The 7,010-nt window shown below is 42.5% G+C and overlaps 1 protein-coding gene across 3 annotated transcripts in view; it reads right to left on the reverse strand.

The window, feature by feature from the left end:
- LOC118409879 (PDZ and LIM domain protein 4-like) overlaps positions 1 to 2,528 on the reverse strand; it is a 5,172-nt gene extending 2,644 nt beyond the window's left edge. Inside the window, exon 1 of one of the 3 annotated variants that reach the window (XM_035811249.1) lies at positions 2,445 to 2,528. The gene's annotated coding sequence lies outside the window, so the exon portion shown is untranslated. Of the gene's footprint in view, positions 1 to 1,604; positions 1,937 to 2,444 lie in introns of those variants that run through there. The other 2 variants (XM_035811248.1, XM_035811247.1) reach the window with 2 other exon arrangements.
- Between the last annotated feature and the right edge of the window lie 4,482 nt (positions 2,529 to 7,010).

Here is a 7,010-nt window from a genome sequence, read left to right on the forward strand (position 1 = left end):
ATATATATATATATATATATATATATATATATATATATATATATATATATATATATATATATATATATATATATATATTGTGCTCATACTTTTGTAGTTATGAAAATTCTATGCTACATGATGATGATGATGCTGATGATGATGATGATGACTTTATTGAAAATTCATACATAAACCAGAACAGTACATCTAATTGCCTCGTTTATATCTAGGTCTACTTATTAGCATACAGATATTTTTGAGGAGCCGGCCTAGTGTCTGTTGCCAGTTAACACTTGGATTTGTTAAAATTTGAAAAGTCGAACACAAAAAATACAACAGAATAGAAATACATATATATTGAGTATCATTTCTCTGACATTTAAAGCTTGGCAAGCAGTCAATAGTTGATATCCAATTATAGGTAACCTTGTACTCCTGAGGGCATCAGGTCATACATGTTACAAACAAATCGTGGCCCAGAATAACTGACTACTCTACATCACTTAAACAGTATTTTCCCGTTCGAATTCATTGAATTACGTTTTGTGTATTTTGTCTATTGATAAACATGTAACATATATTACATATCACGCATGTTTAACATGGCACAGGTCCCGTCTCTACAAGCACTGATCGAGCCCGTATGGAAGTATTTTTTTCTATTTTGCTTATGGACAATGTGGCACTGCACTCAAATTTTTGTAACTTATATTAACAGTACCACATACACGGTACAGACAGAAGGTAAAGGTAGTCTTTTACCTCCCCGACCGAAGTCAGGTACCCATTTCTACACCTGGGTGAAGTGAGGAAGGTCGTGTAAAGTGCCTTTCCCAAGGGAACAACGTCGGGGGCACGGTGAGGATCGAACTCAGAACCTATAGATTCCGAGCCAAACGTCGTAAAGTTGTAAATGTCAATTCAATTGTTGCAACAAATTCACTGTAACCGGTCAAAAAACCTCGGCTTACGAAGCATATCCAGCATCAAAGAACGGTACGCGGTACTTAGAGTCAAAGACAAGTCACACTAGGTGTGCAAGACGACAGATTTTAGTAATACAGAAGTTGAACGAACGTTTCAGAAGCTGCATGTACATGCGAAACCTCACCGTTAGAAAGATTACGATCTCCTAGAGCCACGTATAGCAGATACGCCACCATGCATATGCAGGCATATTGGACCACTGTTCACGTTTTATCAAAGGCTATAGGGGACATAACATAAAGATACCAGGACGTGTATGTGATGGGACGAGAGTCATTACATTACATGATCCGCCGTATCCAATAACCAAGTCGTAATCCCTACAGATTGGGCGGACAACTCGGATCAAAATACTAGTAAAATGACATGTTGTTTAATCCAGATCATAAAAACGTCTTTCACTCGAACATTTCTACAGTTTTGTGTCACACATTCATGGTTGACAACTTGGTCGTTACTAGTAGCCCAATCAACCATACTTGGTGTTGTCCCGCACAGACCTACCGTCACCTTCCCGTGCCCGGGGAAGTCTGGGCACATCCATCTCAAAAACGACGGAATAGACCCTTTCTATATTAAGTCAAAGTAAATGTTTCTGTACACATACACACACACACGCGCGCGCGCGTACGTACCTAGTTTAGATCGCTCCCATTCAACCGCCGCTTTTGCCGAACGTGAATGTAAGCTTCGACCAAGCTGTTCTGTCGGAGGGATCCTTTACAAATAACCTTTCAAATTTACCTCTACGACTCAGAGTCTTCAAGCCCCAACCACGCACGTAGAAGGTGTTTAACGTCTGACGAAAACGGGATCTTCCTTCGTTATCCTAACGGATTATATGGGGGTCAAAGGTCAAGTTTAAGTATGTGTGGACTCCATATTTGGTCCGGTTCACAAGGTAACGGTTGGAAACACGGTCTCTTCTCTGCCGGCATGGTGCCCCCACCCCATTCCTATTGCGGGTGGGGGCGCTTTTAAGCGAAAGTCGTTACTATAGAGTTGAATCGGCATTTCCAAAATAAAGCTCACAAGCTATGTTTAGTTTGCGGTAGCAACTGGAGAAGGGGTGTAGCCGTACAGTGTTACAGCTGGGACACGCATATCTCCGTAACGTATACCCTAGTGGCAATGTTCTGTAACTAACGACAGCTGGATCAAGTTCTGCATTTCGGCCAAGCTAGATTAGCCTGGGTACCATTCTCCACCGGTCGGCTTTGGGGTGCTTTACCCGGGTCAGTGCTTAGGCACCGACCTGCTTCTGTCAGCCTGTCTGATTAGCTGCCCTTTGAGATTTGGACGCCAGAGCTTGTAACCGGCCGTTGGAGTTTATTAACCTAACCCCGTAAGAACTCCCCCGGCCTGTACCAATTAACTGCACGGGCGGCCACCCCCACACCGCTGAAGAGCAACTCGATCGCCTCGATGGTATGGTACCCAGGCTAAGCCAAATCTGAGGAGCAAGGACGACGTACGGGAGGAGTTTCCCTCGGAATTCGGCAAACAAAAGCGCCGATGCCGACTGGACTTCCAGATGGACCGATGAACTGTACTTAGCCGACTCATCCTTCTTACTCACGCACCGCGACGTGACGTGGCGGAAATCTGCGAAACTGTGGATCACCAGTAAAGCATACCATCTGGGTAACATGAGCACAAAGCAGTTGTCATGTTGCATATCATCCTCCTACGCAGGGACATCCAACATCCAAACCGCCTGTCTGGATGCACCCTGCTCCTTCAACCGTCACTCTTAGTTTCTGAAGGCCATGCTTATGAATATCAATGAGCTCACCCTTGTACACGGAAGACCCCTTTTAGAAGCCTATTCTCTGATTGGCTGACAGCTGGTTTGGGGAGGATTTCCACAGGAACTAAGAGTGACGGTTGAAAGATCAAGTTCAGGGTACAATCAGGCAGTTGGATGTCGCTGCGGAGTTCTTGATGATTGTATATTTACTTGATCTAGTCTGCCTTATCTCTATACATGTGCGAACCAAAAATGGCATGAAAATATATTTTCATACCTCATCCGGGGTAAATTACAGTTAAATGGACAAACAAGAGGTCGTCAGAAATAGTTTGCCACTTTAAATTTGGAAAGCTAGCTTTAGAATTTCAAGGCTACAAATATGTTGAACGAAATACCTATATCCTATACAACACGTACTTCTAAAGTTACAGAATGTGCAGTAGCGTTTCACAATTTCACATGCGAGATAGCACGGGATATGCTTGCTTTTATACTGCATGGTGTCTTCAGGTTTGTCACAACATTTATAGTTAAGACATGACGTTATCAAAGTGTAATTTCTGTAGACTAGACAGCAACCGTCTGTTAAGTTAAAAAAATTACATAATTGATTCTATTCGTTTTCAGATTAGGCCTAGATGTAACCATGCCGGTTTGCACGTGTGATTGATCGCCAATAGCTCTAGCTGGGCCGGGATTCTTCATGATCAATTGATATCATCGATATTCTCAGGTGTTCCCTGATACCAACGTCTATCATCATGTACAACTATCTGTAGTTACAGGTTTGCGACAGCAAAACCTGTTTTGTTTTTGTTGTCAAGTTTGGGCGCCGCCATTTTGTTTTGAGATGTATGACGGGAAGGGTGGTGCCATTTTGGATTTGACGGATCAGTGTGTTGTATGAAGTGGTGTGATGGGATGGCCAGGCAATGTGATCTTGTGCTCTTGTCGGAAATGGCAGGACGGCAAGAGCCATGAAGGGTTAGTGTGTTGTATGTAGTGTGTGTTGTAACAAGCATGAAGGGTTATTGTGTTGTATGAAGGGATCGGATGGGATGGCTAGGAAATGTGATCTTGTACTCTTGCTCACCATTGTGCTTGACGTTTTCCCTAATGAACTTTTACTAATTTTTCCGGCTGTGATTTTTAGCAAAAAATCAACTTACAGGCAGGCTTTGTTGGCAACGTGAGCTCAACATAGCGACCAAGAAAATAGCAGTCATGTCTTCAACAATAAAAAAGCTTTTTGTTTTCTTTGATGTGACACTGACTACCTGGGGGAACCTTTCGAAAAAAAAGATTAGTTTGCAAGGTACTAAACATAAGGAAGGGACAATTATCTTCTATTTTTCCGGAGAGGAACACGAAAAATCGTACCGTACCGAAAATCTATACTTACTGGCGGGGGCTGAAATGTTCTTATCCTTTAAAATTTCCTGTTGTATATGTCTGTTATGCGCCCGCACACATTACTCTAATATGTAGCTAATTACATTTACTGACCTACAGGCAATGTTGTGGCTTCGCTCAGGCGCCATGACTAACAACACGTCGAAGGTCACAATGACGTCATCGTTTCTAAAGGCTGAGACATCTTGAGATTTCCGGGAAGGCGATTGAATAATGTTACAGGCCTAAAATCCCCAGACAGACATCCACATCTTGTCATCTTGTAATCTAGTGATAGCAATTAGGATAGGATTGTATTTATAGGGGCTATCCGTGTATGAAAGAACGTGCAAACAATGTACGTCAAATGTAGTGGAAGACGAAATACATTTTATGTCAAATTGCTCTTTCTATAATCACGAAAGAAAAGAGCTGTTCAAAGAGGCCATCAAATTCCACCCAAACTTCCTCACATTCACTGACAAAAAGAAAACAGTTATCCTTCTAACCTCACAAAACCCACACATAATAGAAAAGGTGAGATCTTTCGTCTTCCACTGTCTTCGAAAAAGGAGTCGAGCCCAATAACCCAGGACCTTGAGTTAGCTTTCACTAGCATGACTAGAGTAGACACTTGTGATATTTTTGTGCACTGTTTGAATATTTTATGTTACATGCAATTAGCCCACGGGCAAGAATTTGCAATAAACTTTACTATATCGATCGCGACGGTATACAAGAGTGAGTCACACCTTACTACAAGTGTTGTTGTATAACCAGCATTTCTGGTATGCTGCGACAAGGTTTGACAAGATCACAAGTCGACAACGTTTAAAGTAGCCATGCGTTACAGTTTATAGCAAGTGTGAAACATTTGAAAATACTATTATAATAGTATCATCGATACACGTACGTATCTAGTGGTGCGTACCTAAAGCCCGGATTTGGAATTGAAATGTTTTGGTCCAAGTCCAAAAAAAACAACACATAAATGTCCGGAGCCAAGTCCGGACGTATAGAAAGCTATCTGTCACTTGTATTCCTTTTTTTGGTTCTAAACCATCTAAAACCTTTCTTAGACTGTGAAATTTACACTGGTAAAAGACAAAAAACATTTCGGGTTTACACGGGCTGTATATAATTTGCATGTATTTTGCATATTGCAAATCAATTCATGCTAACATGCAATATGCTCCATCCCCCCTCCCCCTCAAAAAAGAAAACTTTCTAGCACACATGATATGCAATGATGGGTTCAGGCCCGGTGTGACAGCGATCTCGCCCCCCCAGCGATCTCGCCCCCCCGGGGGGGCGAGATCACTAGCGTTTTCGCCCCCCTTTAGCGTTTTCGCCCCCCCCCCCGAACATTACTAGTATTCCTCGGAGGGGTCTTAAGAGCAGCTGGTTACTACATATTAGGTGCGCTACCTGGTACTATACTGCACCTGGGAGTAACATAGTTGGTGTGTTACCTGGTACCTATATGGCACCTTATTATCGTAAGATGTCATACCTTGTTCGGTGCAAACACTACATTGAAAGGACATTTTTTTTTGCAGCTGACATGGCAGAGGTGGCATAGAAAACAATGCAAAGTGAACGTATAAATCAACACCGTCTATGGCACGGAATACGTCAGCTATATGTTTTCAATTTGTCACAGTATTTTCTTTCTTGTGCAGAAAACATTTCCAAAGCACTAAGAAAAACACAATTGAATAATAGTTTCTCATTATGAACACTATCTACGCACAAGTTCATATACCTGTTGGTAAATGCTACAAAAAACTGGTAAAGTACCAGTCTTAAGAAACACGGGTAAAACACCAGTTCCTAAATACTAGAAAAACAGTCATATTGGAGGTGAAGATATCCATAGGGTAGGTGCATATAACGTACCAGTTTCTAAATACTAGAAAAACAGTCATATTGAAGGTGAAGATACCCCTTGGCCAGGTGCATACACCAAAATGTACATTATTCTAATGAATACCTTATTTGCATAATCAATAAAGACATGACATAGTTCTTTTGTGGTCAATTCATAATAGAGGCTTCATATTGGAGATATATAGGTTGCTTGAGTACAGGTGAATACAATGAAATATATCTCATGTCGAGACTCAGGTACATGCAATAAAGGGAATACAAGGGACCCAACCCTCCTTGTCTGAAACAAGTTCAACTATCTTATTGCCATGTACTTACGTTAATATTAATACTATGGATGGAGTTATGTATCAAACGCGTGTACTTATGTCATTCTGAAACTGCATTGTGTGATTTATACCAATCAACTTCTATAATATCATGTAAACCCGTTTTTTTGGGGGGGGGGGGGCGAAATCGCTAAAGGGGGGCGGGGTAGGGGGGCGAGATCACTAACCGGGGAGGGCGAGATCGCTAGTGATTTCGCCCCGGGGGGGCGAGATCGCTAGTGATTTCGCCCCCGGGGGGGCGAGATCACGGGGGGGCGAGAACGCTGTCACACCGGTCTTAAAGTCCGGATTTGAACCTGAACTGCTGGACCTGAATCCGGACCTGAACCTGAATATGAGTTTAGGTACGCACCACTATACTAGTACTTGTCTTGCTATGTATCCCGTTCTGAAATATCCAGCCGACCGCGGTCTGCCTAAATACCACAAACGACCACAAACGACTCAGAAATACCACAAACGACCACAAACAACTCTAAAATGCAGTGTATATGGGTCAAAGGCCTTGTGTGGCGCTCTGGAGACATTGTTTACACATTTATGAATTTAAAAGATGCAGCAGGTCCTGCGTATTCACCAGTTATTTCAAGTTAGTCCGCCGGTTTCAAGATCGAAGCGATTCTCGGCCGCCATGTTGGATCGCCCGCGCTAGGAGTCTGCATGGGGAAGTTCTCGAT

The sequence above is a fragment of the Branchiostoma floridae genome, chromosome 2 (genome assembly GCF_000003815.2).
Source record: "Branchiostoma floridae strain S238N-H82 chromosome 2, Bfl_VNyyK, whole genome shotgun sequence".
NCBI lineage: Eukaryota > Metazoa > Chordata > Leptocardii > Amphioxiformes > Branchiostomatidae > Branchiostoma > Branchiostoma floridae.